Here is an 18,018-nt window from a genome sequence, read left to right on the forward strand (position 1 = left end):
ACACTTGGCGTAAAGCCACGCACTTTTCCACGGTACCTCACGCCTTGTCATACGCAAGTTCTCCGCTCGGTTTTGCAGACTGGCGGCACCCAGCGTCAAAGCAATGGTACTGATACTGTGTGGTTACTCATTATTTTCCTGACGCGGCTTTATAAATACACTGAAACTAACCGCATATTGTTTATTAGTGTAACGCATCTGATTGTAATTAACTTGTAACAATATAATGGTCCAGGGAACAGCCATAGTATTCCAAATACCATAACTGCTTTAGTGTTGTTACTCTCACTTCTCCTTCTTCTTCTTCTTCTTCTTCTTCTTCTTCTTCTTTCAGCTCCTCCCGTTAGGAGTTGCCACAGCGGATCATCTTTTTCCATATTACTCTCACTGCACCACTCAGAGTATTTATATCACTGTATCTGAGTGTGAATCACAGCAGCAGCTGATCGGAAAGAGAATTATCGGTATACAGTTTCATGGACACGCTGTCTCAGCCACTGCAAAACGTTTTAAAGCCTTTCCTGTACAGACCTCGCGGTTCAGAAACAGTTTCATCCCAAGAACTTTAAATGCACTCAATCAATTGCACCTTGTAGAACTGTTTGTACTTATAAGTACAATCACCCCACTGTAAACTTGCACTATAGTTATAATATCACACAACCTGAGCCACTTTATAAAGCTTGTATTTACATATGATGACGATATCATATTTAAGGTGAAATGCAGCAAAATATGTTTATGAAATTATACAGATAAAACTTTAACTTCATTTAAATAATCTATATTATTCACTGGGAGTGTCATTAAGGATAGAATAATTAAACATGTACTACGAAGATATTTCAATGTTCCTTAAACGTTTTGAAGAATAGGCACTAAGCTTACAGATGGCTTAACTTCTATTACAGAGCTGATTGTGTGGCGATCGGTTACTTGGGGAAAGAAAAGCACTGACTGCAGTGACGGCTACGCCAATATATATTGAATATAAACAGAAAGAGAAAATAACAACACAGCTAAAAATGCAGCAACAAATTTCGGCAAAAGTTAAATGCTTGTGTCATGAGCACGAGGCGGCTATGCAGTGCCTGCAACGGACGTGGCCATCCACCATGCATAAGCTACCTTACTGACATTGGCGGGCGAAGGAGCCACCGATTCATCCTCTGCCCAGTGCCACCACAAGCCTAGAGCCGCCCCTGAGTACTGCAGCAATAAATTATTTCATCGAAGTGAAACACATGTTTAATAACGTGCTTTAACTCCTATTATCATGAAAATGATATCATCTATACATCTCAGTATTTTAGTTATTCAGAGAGCTGTAATATCACAAATGTAATGGATTATGTGTCCAGTTGGAGGAAGAGAGCCAGTTTAAAAAGCAAGTAGTGATTCACACACATAGGCACATAGAAGATCAAATACAAAACAAAGCATTTAACGTGCTACTTTAATTACGATGTGATTTGAGAAACTGGTTAATTAAACGATTTTAAGATGAAGTTTATGATGTTCTACTTTAATGACAAAATAAACTACGTGATTAAAGTGGAAATGTCGAGATTGAAGTTGACATTTCGTGGTTTTTCCCTACTGTGTGCCTTTTTTTCTCTGTACCCTAATAAGCTTTCATATGACACTCAGACAGTGGGCTACAACTCGGCTTTTCACGGCGACTTTGATATGTGACTTCTTTTTTATTTCCGGCACTGTGCGATTTTGTGAACGTGAGCTTTCAAGTTTCTCCAACACGCTATGTCACTCAATCAACTTCCTTTTGTTGATTATACCACTGTTTATTTGAACAAATAGTATGTTTTTCCTTTGGTATTCGCTGAAATTCTTATATTTTCCCCCGTACTTTTCCCATTGTCTTTTCGGCTTTTGTGCTTACGCCATGTTATAGTGCGAGTTCTACGCACGGCATTATACATGAGGCCCCTGATGAGTAAACTGCAAAATTGAAGTATGCAAAATGAACACAGTTATAATGTTAAATAAATGAATGTATTTTTTTATTCTTACACTAAAGTGAAGATGTGGTAAATACATGTGTAGCCATTTAAAATTTGTTGTATACTCTTAAGCTATGGATTTTTACATGGAAGCTACTGTGTTATGTGCAAACAGGTGTTGCTTCTGGGGCATCAGTTGCTAATGACAGGATTGCTTCATTGTCTTTGCTGTGTATCTTTCAATCCAATTAATATGTAATTTTACATCTATTCTGTCACTTTCTGTCACAAACCACAAGTTTGTTCTGGGTATTCAAGTTTATATAATGTTGTATAATTTTCTCTGAATAAATGTGATTATTATCACAGTACAAAAATGTAATACTTTTTATAAACCATTAAAAAGGAACCATTAAAAAGGAACCATTAAAATATCAAGTAAAAGTTTACTTATTACCAATCTAGAGAAATTAATAATAATTTAAATACTGTATATGCTTAAAGTGTAGTTCCTTAAACTATTACTGTAATGTAATTTCTTTGTAAACTGTAACATTAAAAAAATCTTGTTACCGTATATACTCACATATAAATCGGGTCTTGAAACCTGAAAAATCGATCATAAAATCAAACCCTGACTTATACACCCATTTAAAAATGAGACACTTCAATTTTTTTTTAATATATCTTCTTGCCTCCTCCAATCTCACATAAGTTTCTCAGATACTGAATTTTGTTGCAGCAGCGCAGTTACCAATTTCTTATGCTACTTCAACAACTTTTAATTTAAAACCAGTTTCATATTTTCTTCTGATTGAATGCTCCATCATAGATAAGGGATGCTCTTACGATAAAGGTGTATGAGGGTGTGAAAAAACACAGATCATTTAAAATGTTGCTTCAGAATAGTTTGGGTATTACTGCGTGGTCACGTATGCACAATACATAGAAAAAAAAATGCAGTGTGCTCTGTGGTTCTCTCTTAGGTGGGTATTAGTATATCATAATCTCTTGGACCAATAGCGTGAGTTTTCTGAATTCGACTTATAAGACCGGCATTATAAAATACCATAAATTATATGGTAAAATAAAGTCCTGACTTATCCACAGGAGAACTTATCTTCAAGTATATACAGTACTATTCAACTAGAAATGTAATATTTGAACAATGTGACAGTATAGCAGCAGCAGTGAGTTTCATGTTCTGAAAGCTGGAAATTCATATTTTGGTATGGAATGTCTTTCTTTAAAAAGATTAAACTCTTTTTTTAAATACAATATTAAACCCATAAGCATTCATAATAGCAATATTTAGTTTTAGTTCACTCTTTCCGCTCCTGTTTGCTCCTAGTGATTGCTTCTTTTCTGGACATTTTTAGAAATTTGCAGTCTTGTTCCAGTCCAAATGGCTCTGTGCACATTTTTCAATTGGCATTAACATATGGTTTCAACAATCCAAATTTTAAACTGATAATACATGACTGCATTATGATTCATGATTAAAAGCACTCCTGCCAGATTAGAAAGTGATTAGAAATGGATAGTGACTACATTTTGCACATATGTAAGTGCAAATGCATTTTCTATCTATACACAATAACCTTGTCATGGAAAAAGTCAAAGAATCTTGTGGTTAGGTGACAGCAAGTAATTAGGTGCAAAAGGGTTCAACTTTAAAAAGTGAGCAATGTCGTGGCTGAGATATGACTTGAGTTGACTTGTCATTCTCCTTCACATGACAGTGATATCCTTAGAGTAATGTTAAAAGACTGAAGGTGTCTGTGGTATTTGTCATTTTTTTTCTTTTTAATGCTAGGTCATCATGGTCAGGCATTTTCATTCTGCATACAGTTTAAAAGCTGTGGTGAACTGTGCTTAGGAAACAGCAGCCACCAAACAAGTGCTTTGATTATATTGATTGTTTGTGGTATTTATTGCCCCTTTTAATGTAGTGCAGGTGCATCAAGGCATGACTGTTTCTAATGTCATTGTGTTTTGTGCACCTTAGTGTATTACTACTGATTTTATGTATACTATGTGCCAGTCATCTTTATACCTGTTACTTATATGCATTTCAGCCCCTTGCATGTCATCATTATGGCTGCATTCATGTTGTATAGGTTTCATTATAATTTCATTTAACAGATTGCTCTTTCTTTGAAAACAGATACTGAACTTTGTGAAAGGAGAGTCAAAAAAGTCAATCATTAAGTTGAATTGAAACCCACAATAGTGATCCCAACTACCAATCAGGAAGGAGTCTGCTTTATTTTAAAATAATAAGTAAGATCAAAGGAAACGGTAGCTAAAGAAACTCTTAAATGTTTGCCTGCTTTTTCCTAAATGGCAACAGCGACAACTAAACTCCAGAAACATTTTCAAGACCCCAAAATTTCTACACAGGCCAGCCCATCTCTCACAATCAATGCTGACTTTTAAAGAATACCAACACAACTGCACTACCCAATTAAAAAGCAGACCGTCAGACCTCAGGTCATTTTCTATCTATGGACAATACTTAGAGATGCGGTCTTTACTTTTTTACATGTAAGCTACAGCATAACATATCTGGCTAGCCCAAATGACAGATTTAAAATGAATCATTTTGTTCATGATGTATCAGTCTTTAATGTTTAAGTTTATTTAACCTCAATTCTGTGAACACACGCTCATGAGTTGCACTGTGTTCCGGCAAGGCAAAGAAGATTTTACTTGAAGTTTGCAATTTGTAAAAGTTGTAATGCAACATTTGCTGTAACTATATATTTTATATTATTTTCAGCAATCCCTTTCCTTTCCTTTTTTTTTCTTCAATTATATATTTATCTTATTTTTATTTTTTATCTATTTCCTTTACTTCATGTATTTAATTATAATTTCATATTGAAATTTCTTCCATTAGTTATATGTATACCTTGGCTACCAGAAAGTAACCAGCTTTATTTTTAAAAAAAAAAAAAAAACACCCTTGCTTTATTATATTTGGACTGTTTAACAGTAGAATTACCAAAGCCTATGAAAAAACTCGTAATCCCAGCCCAACCTAAATCCGTTGGCACCTCTCTGTGAGCATCGCTGGTGTTGTAAATGTGTCCATAAACAAAAGCAGCAAGCAATCTGCTTACCCATCCTCCCACTAATGCAGAAAGGGCAAAAAGTTCTCTCAGCTCAAGTCTGTTTACCTGCGTGTGTGTTGTCTGGAGCTTTATAGGGTAAATAATATATCGCGATTTGGAATACATGCATTTATTGTGTGTTTCGGGTCTACAACAATCTATGTAAACACATTGTTAAAACAGAAACGTTTTTCGTGTTTTAGTAATAATTGACTAAAGGTAGACACGAATTGTATAATGTGTGAAGCCTGAAGTCCAAAAATCAAGTAAACACTTTCACAAAAGAAACAAATATAACAGAACAATTGCACTTATATTTAAGAATATAACTGCAGAAAAAGAACTTGCATTAGGGTGCAACATTGACATGCCCTTAATACGACCGCTATGGTGGTGCAGCGGTAAGAACTGCTGACTCGTAATAAAGACATTTGTGACTCGATCCCGGACACCTCCGTTTTGAGAAGTGAGCTGCTCTCATTCTTACTATTATTGAATCAAAGCATACATTTGATTTGAGTATGTAACTGTAACAGCTGGTGTAAATTTATGGTACTTGTAAAGGTTAGCATTTTTTTAAATTATTCAATTTTATTAGCCAACCCACAGCATACCATACGCTGCATAATCAGGCCGGTTTTTTAATAATTTTTAAGCACAGGGAGAAAATGAACATTTGAAAAATCGGTAATGTAATAAATCAGCAAGAAAAGCAACATTGTAACAATGCACAGAACAAACCAACACACAATCGTCCGTGTGGCGCTCAGGTGCGGAGGGTGGAACGGGAGGAGAGGAGAAGGACGTCCACTCGCTCCCTCCGTTATGCTAGTCTGCTGATTTCTTGTCCAGTATGCACTACGTGGTCATGTGCCCACCTCCAACTTGTCACTCGACTCGTTGTCATCTTTGTACAGTCCAGATGCACCTGTGACTCACGTAGATTTTTCATTGCTCTGTACGGTTTTGGCTGCCTTTCTATATATAATCCACCAAGACACCCGACCACGGTAGCAGCAAGGTGGGAGGGGGGTGTGTACAAAGTGCAGGAGCATCTAAAAAGACGCACGTTTGTTGCGGATGCAAATTGCTGTATGTAGCGTGTAAACCAGTTTGCTATGGTGCACGCGGTCGTGCGTTGTAACCGAAAACTCAGTTTTTAAACACTGCTAACTTCATTGTGTATACGACTGTATGTGAATGAAAAGATGCAACTTTGGAGAGGGCAACATACAATACAGTGTTTTACACGCTGCATACAGCAATTCACATTCGCGACAAATTGTTTTACACGCTACATACAGCGATTTACATCCGTGACAAACATGCCTTTTCTTAGATAGTCCTGTCGCGTCCACCCTCGTTCTCGAAGCATACACACCGCCTGGTCATGTGGTGCCTCTGTGTGAACCGGTCAGGCACAGAGAAGGTCAGCTACCGAGAGAGCGTCTCGACTGTTGCAGGGCCTGCATTGGTGAAGCAAGTGAGACGGTAATGAAACGGAGGCACAAGGCTTATTGGTTTTTAAAGACTGCCTCCTTCATTGGGTTTTAACCAATGCACGGAACGAACCAACACACAATCGTCCGTGCGGCACTCAGGCGCGGAGGGTGGAACGGGAGGAGAGGAGAAGGACGTAAACTCCGCTCCCTCTGTCATGGTAGTCTGCTGATTTCTCGTTCAGTATACACTGCCTGCTCATGTGCCCACCTCCAATTCGTCGCTCGAGTCTTGTCGTCTTTGCACAGTCCAGATGCACCTGTGACTCACGTAGACTTTTCATTGCTCTGTGCGGTTTTGGCTGCCTTTCTATATATAATCCACCAAGACACCTGACCACGGTGGTAGCGAGGTGGGAAGAGTGTGTACAAAGTGCAGGAGCATCTAAGAAGACGCATGTTTGTCATGGATGCAAATTGCTGTATGTAGCGTGTAAAACAGTTTGCTATGGTGCATGCGGTCGTGCGTCTTAACCGAAAACTCGTTTTTTAAAGACTGCTCACTGCATTGTGTTTTAACCTCAGTTGTACTGGAATGTTTTAAGGATCCCATGGGATACCCCTCGCAAACAGTTTTACACGCTGCATATGACGATTCACCTCTGCGAGAAACATGCCTCTATGAGCAGTCAACGTGGGTCGGAGCTGCATGTGACCTCTACAACAGATGAATATAAATGACGCCGGTTTTTCTGTGTCGTCGCTTCCGAGTTGGTGGGTGTGGCTCTGTGAGTTGTTGTCGTATTCAATGATCTTGGAGTTGGTGGCCGTGGCTCCTTCCTGCGTGCGCCATAGGTGTCTCACTTGTCAGCAGCTTAGTGAATCCCTTCCGGCGTGCTTTCCATGGTTGTCTTGCCTTAGTGTATTATATATATAAATTCTCTCAGTCACATTCATGCTCGCCCCGATCTGACACTGCTGTTTTCAAATAAAGACGTGCTATAGCAGAGGTGAACTCAGATGAAGAGAAGGGTTCTACATCATAGAAAGAGAACAGAAGCCCTCCCCACAAGAAACATCCACTCAGATATAAGAACAACATAGCTGCACCAGGCATAAAGGAGAAAGGTTGGGCATAATCCTGCCAGTCAACCTGCCCCACATCTGTCCTTCAATAAACAGCATGGCTTACAGAGCTCACCAAGGTATCGTGCAAAGTTTTGTTTGTGATTATTTTTTGTAAGAAAACCATGTATATGTTACTTATATAAAAACCAGATTGAATGTTATTTACTTCTCTTCCTGTTTCAAAGCATCCCGATATACACTGCATGGCCAAAAAAAAAGTCACACACTCTAATATTTCATTGGACCGCCTTTAGCTTTAATTACGGCATGCATTCGCTGTGGCATTGTTCCAATAAGCTTCTGCAATGTCACAAGATTTAGTTCCATCCAGTGTTGCATTAATTTTTCACCAAGATCTTGCATTGATGATGGTAGAGTCTGACCGCTGTGCAAAGCCTTCTCCAGCACATCCCAAAGATTCTCAATGGGGTTAAGGTCTGGACTCTGTGGTGGCCAATCCATGTGTCAAAATGATGTCTCATGCTCCCTGAACCACTCTTTCACAATTTGAGCCCGATGAATCCTGGCATTGTCATTTTGGAATATGCCCGTGCCATCAGGGAAGAAAAAATCCATTGATGGAATAACCTGGTCGTTCAGTATATTCAGGTAGTCAGCTGACCTCATTCTTGAACACATACTATTGCTGATCCTAGACCTGACCAACTGCAGCAACCCCAGATCATAGCACTTCCCCCACAGGCTTGTACAGTAGGCACTAGGCATGATGGGTGCATCACTTCATCTGCCTCTCTTCTTACCATGATGCGCCCATCACTCTGGAACAGGGTAAATCTGGACTTATCAAACTACATGACCTTCTTCCATTGCTCCAGATTTCAATCTTTATGCTCCCTAGCAAATTGAAGCTTTTTTTTACGGTTTGCCTCACTGATTAGTGGTTTTCTTACGGCTACACAGCTGTTCAGTCCTAATCCCATGAGTTCCCTTCGCATTGTGCATGTGGAAATTCTCTTACTTTCACTATTAAACATAGACCAAAGTTCTACTGTTGTTTTTCTTTGATTTGATTTCACCAAATGTTTAAGTGATTGCCGATCACGATCATTCAGGATTTTTTTCCGGCCACATTTCTTCCTCGAAGACGATGGGTCCCCACTATCCTTCCAGTTTTTAATAATGCTTTGGACAGTTCTTAACTCAATTTTAGTAGTTTCTGCAATCTCCTTAGATGTTTTCTCTGCTTGATGCATGCCAATGATTTGACCCTTCTCAAACAGACTAACATCTTTTCCATGACCGGTAGATGTGTCTTTCGGCATGGTTGTTTAAGAAATGAGAAGCAACTCATTGCACCAGTTGGGGTTAAATAACTTGTTGCCAGCTGAAAGATAATCGCCCATGCAGTAATTATCCAATAGGAGGCTCGTACCTATTTGCTTGGTTAAATCCAGGTGGTGAATTTCTTTTTGGCCAGGCAGTGTATATTAACCAATTTTTTTTTTTTTTTAAATTAGATTCCATCATCCACACATCCAAAGGGTAACTCTACAATGACCTAAAGTAAAAGGGGGTATGGCATTACCTAATTTTCAATTTTATTACTTAGCAGCAAATGTACAAGCTATAAAGACCTAGATATTGACCCAAATCAATGAATATGCACATGTCTGGTCTGGAATACAAATTCCATCCATCCATTGTCTAACCTGCTGAATCCGAATACAGGGTCACGGGGGTCTGCCGGAGCCAATCCCAGCCAACACAGGGCACAAGGCAGGAACCAATCCTGGGCAGGCTTGCAATACTTCTTTATATTCCCTGCTCTGCGCCCCAGCGGATACAAATTATAGTCAATACACTAATAATCCAATTGCCTATCATTTTCTCAGAACGTGGAACCAATGTAAAAGAACTTTAAGGCAGAGCTTTTATCTGTTGCACGTCTACATTACAACCACATTTTTCCACCTTCTCAGACATATTACAGTATGAACATAAATTATGTCTTTGTAGTGTACAAACAATTGTGCTTCAAATTTAAATTCTCATCGACACAATTCTTCCACTACTTTCAAGCTAGAAACTTTGCTAAATGGCACCTGCCCAATTTTACTCACCTCCCACCTAGTTCTATTCCAAAAGAAATATTGATCAGTCTAGAAGACCCAGATAGCACCTGTAAAATATACAGTATAAAAATATTTTAAAATCCCTTCCTTTCAAAGATCCCACAGTTCTTTGGCAAAATCATCTGATACTTAATATTTCAGAAAAGGAGTGTAAAGCAGCCATGCAGAAAATTCACTCTAGTTCCATATATGCAAAGCATTCATTCATTCAACTTAAAATCTTTTATCGAGTGCATTTATCTTTTTTAAAATTGTCCAAAATGTCTCCAGGGCAAGATTCAACCTGCGAACACTGCAATCTACCTCCAGCCTTACTGGCTCACATGTTCTTGGTGTGCACCAAATTAACAACATTTTTTGGACAAAAATCTTTGACTGACGTTCAGACAGCCTTGGTGTCACAGTCCCTCCTAATATACTAACAGTTGTGTTTGATGTACTCCCAGACAGGCCTAAAGTGGAAAAGGACAAACAAACTGTAATTGTCTTTACTTCACTACTAGCACATAGACTTATCTTGCTCAACTGGAAGAATCCCAAACACCACTTTTAAGTCAGTGGGTAAGTGATGTTATACTGTATACTATTTGAAATTGGAAAAAAACAAATCCTCACTTAGAGGATCTCTTTGAAATGTATTTTTGTTTTAATATGGCCTGGTCTAATCAATAACATTTCAGAATAAGCTTCCATTTAGGGGAAAAGGATATACTTCCTTACTTGTAGCTTTGGTTGTTGGCTCTCCTGTCTTTCTCTTGGGTTGGGGTTGAATTGTGTGTTACTTTATTAAGTTTGACTTTATATGGAATGCTATCTACTTCTAATTAAAAATAAATTAAAAAAAGGTAGTAAACACACTTGTGACCAGATCACTCCAACCGCATTCATAAACTTTCAGAAACAGACAGTGTTGTTTCTTCTTTTCATTAGAAACATGCTCCTGTGCCAAGTGCTGTGTTCATGTTTGGAAATGTACATGCACAGGTGGTTTCTCCAACTACCCTTTGCTGCAGGAAATGGGATGTGATGGGGCCAGATGTCTGACTCTTGTCATATGATGAATGCCTGACATTAGATGTCTGAACTTTTACATTATTTGTTACTAATGATATTTTTTATTATTTCAAAATAAAATGCAGTACATTTTTATAAAGGACGGGACTGAAGGTGCAAGTATATAATATCAGAACGAGCATGTTGAAGCTATTACCCACCATAATGTAAGATATGATGCTGAAAACTTATATACAGTATCTAAAATGTTAAGGAAAGGATGGAATACTGTTGTGTATGTTATCAGAGTATTTAGATATAGTATTACTAATATCTAAAGTTATATATTTATACAACTTTTATATATCTTATATATAAGATTATATATATCTTTTATATATCTTCTAATTACTTTAATTATACATGAAGGTGAAACTTTCAACAAATAACTTCATTGGACATGTCTATTAGGCATGACTGTTACATTTTTTGATTAGGGGCTACGGAAATAGAACTCAGGCAAGTGATAACAATCCATTACTAATTATCTTGCTTTTCAGCAAGATGCAAACTGAGGCATTATGGTTTCCACATTTTTTCACTGAGGTAGCTTCCAGGTAAAAAGAAGAACTGTTAGCTTCGATGATGCTGCTAGGAAATTCTTAGGCTTGGAATGAGAAGAAGTGGAGGTACATGCTTAGTAACTATCTTAATTTTATATTTAGTCAGTCATGCAAGATTATAGTCCAGCATATAAAGACATTTGAGTTAAACTATATTCATAAAACAAAGCTTAATGTGTTATGCTATTAGAACCCTTCTGATGATCTAAGGAATTCTGACTTTGAATCATTTTGTGGCTGTAGATCTTTCCATTGTCCATAGCGGAACCTAATAACATTACAGACTTATTTTGGGGATGCCAATGTTATCTTTATGGACAGATCTCCATTCTATCATTAGGTAGCATTCGTCAGAAAAATGTGATTGATGTAAGTTTGCATGAAATTTGTCTCATAGCTCTATACTATGTCTTGTTGATGGGATGGAAAATAATTTGTAATGCAAGCCACAGTAAGTAAAGAAATGCTGCAGTGTCATCCACAAGTTGGACTGAACTCCAGAAACTGTATATAAACGTTCCTTTCTCTTGTAACCTACGTTTTTAAATATAATGATAAATCTACAAAGAGATAATTTTTAAACCTTCAGTATGGAGTTACTAGTTTATTTTTGTCTGAATTACAAACTACTGTTCATTGCTTTATAAAATATTAAAAATATTCATCAATAATATTAAATCTGTTAATGGAAAGAGGTTGGTGCATTACCTCTACTACCATTACTATAAATTCTCAGGTTGATATCTCAAAGCACACCTTTTCTGAATTTTGTAAAAGATGCTCATAAACAAGGCAATAGACTTACTTGACCAAAAACTTTTTTTCGGGGGAAAATCATTTATTAGAAATCTGCAACAAATGGAATAAAATAAGTATTATTGCACATATTAAAATAGAATAAAATATTGTCATAATAATTGTACTAGCTCATATTGAGCATGTGGCTTCTGGAAGTATGGGCTGTTTGGGTCTCCCAAAGAGAGACAAATCCCTAGGCTGATAGAAGACACATTTTATCAATTGATTAGTGGGCAGGCTTATAGGGTGGAAATCAGCGATACGCAGCACTGATACCATCAGGTGATAGAAGTGACTTCACCTTGTCAAGCCAATTGCTTCTTGTGGAACTTTTCTGGATGGACACCAAAGACTTTCTGGTGGCATCCACATGCTTGTGACCAAGGTTTGGATACTATAAAAATAAAAACTGACATATTAATTGACAGCTTCATTCATTGTCTCGGCTCCCACTTTTCTACTATAGTCCTAAACAAAACAGCAGCTACTGCACACCATTAGTCAACCAACAGATCAGCTCTACTTAAACCAAAATACTTGCATTGTTCTTCTTGGGACAGCTGTTCTTCCTTTATGTGAACAGAAAAATTAATTCTCATTAGTGTTTTCAGTAAATTAAGCTGATCGCTCCCAGAACAGAGACACTTAGTTCCGCTTCTGGCGCCAGGACTAAAAGAGGTTTTTAGTGGTAGGTGTCAGTTGCCTGGATGACGCATACTATAGCATGAACAAAGTAAACCAAATAAACCTGTTACAAGATAAAGGATAAGAGTTTGGTGAGATACCAGTTAGGTGACAGGTAAGGAAGGGCCATGTCTAGAAACACTGTACAAGACATTGATTCAGTTATGGTGTAAGGAGTATTTGCTCGTCATTCTTTAGGTTCATTGATTAATTTTATAAAGAAATGTAAAAGGAGACAAATAATAAAACAATTTTGAGGGGATTAAAATCCATCCTGATATTAGGCATGTTTAAACATATGTTTATGAAAATAACCAGAATGACTGTATTATCACCTATGCATCAAGACAACTGAAAAATCCATTGTCCGCTCAAGTGTTAAATCTCAGCATTTTTTAGCACTTATTGGAAATGATATTGCAGTGCCTAAGACAGAGCTTTCCACCACATTATCAAAACATCAAATGATGAAATTTGTCATGACAGAACTCATATTTCATTCAGTATGTAACCTGTATTATGTCAATTGCATGTACTTTATTGCTATATTTAATGAAGGCAATGAAACTAGGAAATATTATTTTGCAAGGCCTGGGAAGCTTTTTCCAAATGGGTACCATGTTTCTTTTTTTTTTTTTTTTTTTTTTTTTTGTGTTTAACATTATGTGAAGCTACCAATTCTTCTTCTTCTTTTGGCTGCTCCCGTTAGGGTTTGTCACAGCGGTTCATCTGTCCACATATGGATTTGGCAAAATTTTACACCGGATGCCCTTCCTGATGTAACCTTCCTCATTTATCCGGGCTTGGGACTGGCACGAAGAAACAGACTGGTTTGTGCATCCTCTGTGGCTGGGTTATCATGTGAAGCTACAATAAATCTTAAAATTAAAACTCTAGTTTTAAATATAATTTTTTATATCAGAAAAAGGTGTTAGCTGTAGTTTGCCATGTGTATGATTTATTTTGAATTTATGCAACTTATTTAGAATCTAGGAATGCATTTATTTTTCTACTATGTAATATTTTCTTTTCATATGCACATTAAGTGTACATTCTTGCCCTGCACCTGATGAATGCTGGGATAGGCTCCAGCTGCACTGGAAAGGTTAATAAAATGACTTATTATTATATTTATTATTAATGCAGAATTTTAATGAATTCATCTAAGATTAAGCTTACACTGTTGTTGCCCTACAGGGTGTGCCGTAAATACCTATAACTGAAAATTATGGGCCAAAAAATTGCTTATTGAACTCTGTTGGAAAACCTAACTGCATTCAAGAAAATTACTTTAGCATTAAAATAAACCTACATTTTTTCCATTAATTGAGGATAAAACAAAGGTGTGTTAATTTAAAGCTAACAGCTTCTACTGTTGAATCAGACTTGTAAGGGTAACTACCTATTAAAGCAATGTAAGCTTATAAACAGAAATGTGAACAGAATTTATGTTGGCAACAACATGCTTACTGTTAAGAATTACTCTCTTCCAATAGTGTTATAAAAATGAATTAATTGGTCAAACTATATCAATTAAATAAATTGTGTATGTGAGGAAGAGAGGACAATGTAAACTATTAAGCCTTAAGTGCAACATCTCAGACAATAATGTAGCAATATCTGATTCAATTAGCTTGCTATTGCTATTGAGTAAATGAGAATGTGCTACTGCTGTCAGCAAAAAAAAAAGACGAATCCTAATGAGATTAATGTAAATCTTGGTCAATTGCCATGTGCACTCTCAATATAAAACTCCACTGCATCACACAATTATGCCTCATTCTTGGTCAGATTCAAGGCACATCTAGTGCATAGTGTGCTAAATTGTAAAGGGCAGTCATTATATCATTGTTTTATTTTGTCATCCCTTGTTCTAGTTCTCTGCCTTTGATAGTCAGCTTTAATATATTAAAATGACCCAAATAACAGGATCATATGTAGTATTTTAGGCATAAATTACCATTTGTCTTATTTTTTTCCTATCACTAAGAAAGCTGCTTTCTTAGAACCCTTGAAAAAAGAGACATGTCCCCACAGGCTTCCTTGTAGAAATACAGCGTGTAATGTTCTAATTAAGAAAAAAAAAGAGCTCATCGGCATAGAAATTAAATCAGTAGCAGAAATAAAATGTATGTAATGCGCAAACATTCTGAATAATTTAACTAAAGACAATTAAATCTCAAATTAAATGTCAGGCTAAGTATCATTCATGTTCCACCTTCCTGTGGTTTCACTTTCTCTTATTAATGATATACTAACCAAGAACATTTTTCATTTTCAAATATAAATATTGTTGTTTCAGACAGAATTCTCCAAGATGTTACCCTTACAGACTTGAACCAAGTCAAGAACTTATAGCCAGAGGACCTATATGAACTGTACTAAGGAAGGAGAAACAACCAATTGTGTCTACCCTTACAAGTAGATTAAAGCAAAAATATAGGCAAAACATCATGATAATGTTACAAACGTGTTTATGCAGAAGACATCAAAGCACCAGACATAGTAAGAATACAAAAACATGCAGACGTCATGCACAAAATCTTAAAAAAACTCTAGATGAAGTCAAAACCTAAAAATCCAAAATAAAAAAGAGAAAAATATATGAGAATCAAAACTAGGGAGTTCAAAATGATGGCTGTTGAAGAGGCACATGGATAGAAAATGTTAAAGCAGTGTCAACATGTAAGGACATCTTTTGTATTTTCTTTGCCCCTCTCATAATTCAGCTGCTACATGTAACAACAGATACCAATAGCTAGACTCATTCAATGGGGAGGATGGACAGTAGGCAAAAGAGTACATTCTGAGAGTACTGATATGATCCCTAAAACAATCTAATACTAATGACATTGGCAAAGGAACTAAGAGTGATGGCCACTTATGTATACCCCTGATAGTAGCTTATTAGAGTCAACTGCTTCTCACAAATTTAATTACTTACAAAATGCAAAATACAACATACCCAATCCAGAAAACAAAGAAGTGAAAATCTAATAAATAACTTAACATTCGCAAAGCTAGCACAGGCAGTACAGCAAGAAACAACCCTGGGAGGTCTCTGCTAGACCCACTGGCACACACTCATTAGGTTTGTATTGTAAAACAGAATAATAAATGTTATTTTAGAAAAAGGACCAGGGGCCTTGTGTGTGTGCACACACAAATGTTGCATATGGCTCATTCCTTGCACACATAGCAATGTATATTCTCATGGCAGCACAACCCATTGCATATGCACTCGGTTTTGCAAATGGTCGGTAATTAGCGTCAAAGCAGTGCTACTGTTCCTGTATGGTTTCCCTTTCTTTTTTAGATTCACATTCATCGTGCAGGTTTTATCAAATACACTGAAATTAACCACATATCATTTATAAATTTAAGGCGCCTGATAGTAATCCACCTGTAACAATATAATGGTGCAAGGAATTTCCAAGCTATTCTAAATAACACAGCTGCTTTAGTGTTGTTACTATCAGTGCACCACTCAGAGTATTTTAACCCATTGTAACTATATGTTGAATCGCAGCTCTATAGCAGCTGGTTAGAAAGCTTTACAGCTGGTTGTGTTGAGAGCACAGAGGATTATCGGGATACAGCTTCCAGCTCTGGAGGACATTTAAAGCACAGGAAAAGGAAAGCCACCAGCATCTGCATGGATTCTATTCAGCCCTGTGCACAGTCTATTTGAACCTCCCTCATCCAGCAAACTCTTTTAGACTATAGCCTGCATGGATCTAGAGACTCAAACAGCTTCATCCCAAGAGCTATAAATAAACTCAATCAGTTCAAATGCTCCCAGTAGAACTGCTTGCACTTAGAATTACAGTTACCTCACTGTAAACTTGTACTACAGCTGCAATATTGCACAACCTGAGCCACTTTATGAACCATTTGCACTATCTGCACTAGGGCTTCAGCAATCGATTATTTTAGTAATAGAGTATTTTTCCGATTATTCCATCGATTAATCCACGGGTGTCAAACTCCGGGCCTGGAGGGCCGCAGTGGATACAGGTTTTCTTTCTAACCCTTTTCCTAATCATTGTCCAGTTTTCACTGCTAATTAACTTCTTTTCCCTCTATTTTAATAGCCCTGTTTTTAAGGATTAAGTCTTCTAAATTGATTCTTTTCTTCATTCAATGACAGCCAAACAGAAATGAGACATGAAACGAGCCAACAGATAAATTGGGGCTTCAAACTCCAACCAGTTCCTTAATGAGAAACTGATTTTTGCTGTTAATTAAACCCGTTATTCAATTCCATGGTTTGTTGCTACTCTCTTTTTGCCACAGCAGACATTTCCAAAACTGTTGATATTCTGTTTTTTTCTAAGAACTCCTAAAATGTTTTGGTAACCTGAGGGATCAACCTTACTGAAACCTTCATCTTTATTTTCAGATTTTGTTTGATGGGTACAGGTGAGATGGTCATGTCCTGCTTATTTTATGTCTCATTACTGTCCGGCTGCTAATTAAGGGAAAAATAACTAAGGGGCCTGAGTGAAGCTAATTAAAGCTAAGGCTAAAGAAGTTAATTAACATCATAAACTGGTCACTAATTAAGAAGATGGTTAGAATGAAAACCTACAGCCACTGCGGACCTCCAGGACTGGAGTTCGACACCTCTCGAATAAGAAGTACTTTTGCTTTATTTGAGAGCAATAGCAAATATACAAAAAAGAAAATAAGACATTTCTTTGAAAAATAACGGTTAATTTATTTCCTTTTTAGAAAAAACAACAATTTTATTCTATTTCAGGCATTTAAGTTCTATGTTATGTTTTGGGTTTTAAAGAAAACATTGTCTAAAACACAATAACAAATAAATACAAAAAATAATATACCAGTTACAAAATACTTTTAAAAAAAGTATACGTACAACCTAAAGTTAAGGCATAAATCAATAATAATAACAACAACACATAAAAATAGCTTTTAAGTTGTACAACATTATTTTCAGAGCTGTAAGTTTCAATCTAACTACAGCTCAGGCACAACATAAGCCTTTTACTATCTTTTTGGAAAGGTTTGTGGTATTTGTAGGAGGTAATAAAAAAAATTCTGGCAGGATTGTGTTCCCTAGATGAGGTAGATACGGTGTGTGTGTTTGTGTGCATTAGCCTTTAAAGGAGTATGTGGTGGTTGCAATGAAGAAAAGTGAGTATATCAACATGCTCAGA

Source organism: Polypterus senegalus, chromosome 10 (genome assembly GCF_016835505.1).
Source record: "Polypterus senegalus isolate Bchr_013 chromosome 10, ASM1683550v1, whole genome shotgun sequence".
Classification (NCBI taxonomy): Eukaryota; Metazoa; Chordata; class Cladistia; order Polypteriformes; family Polypteridae; genus Polypterus; species Polypterus senegalus.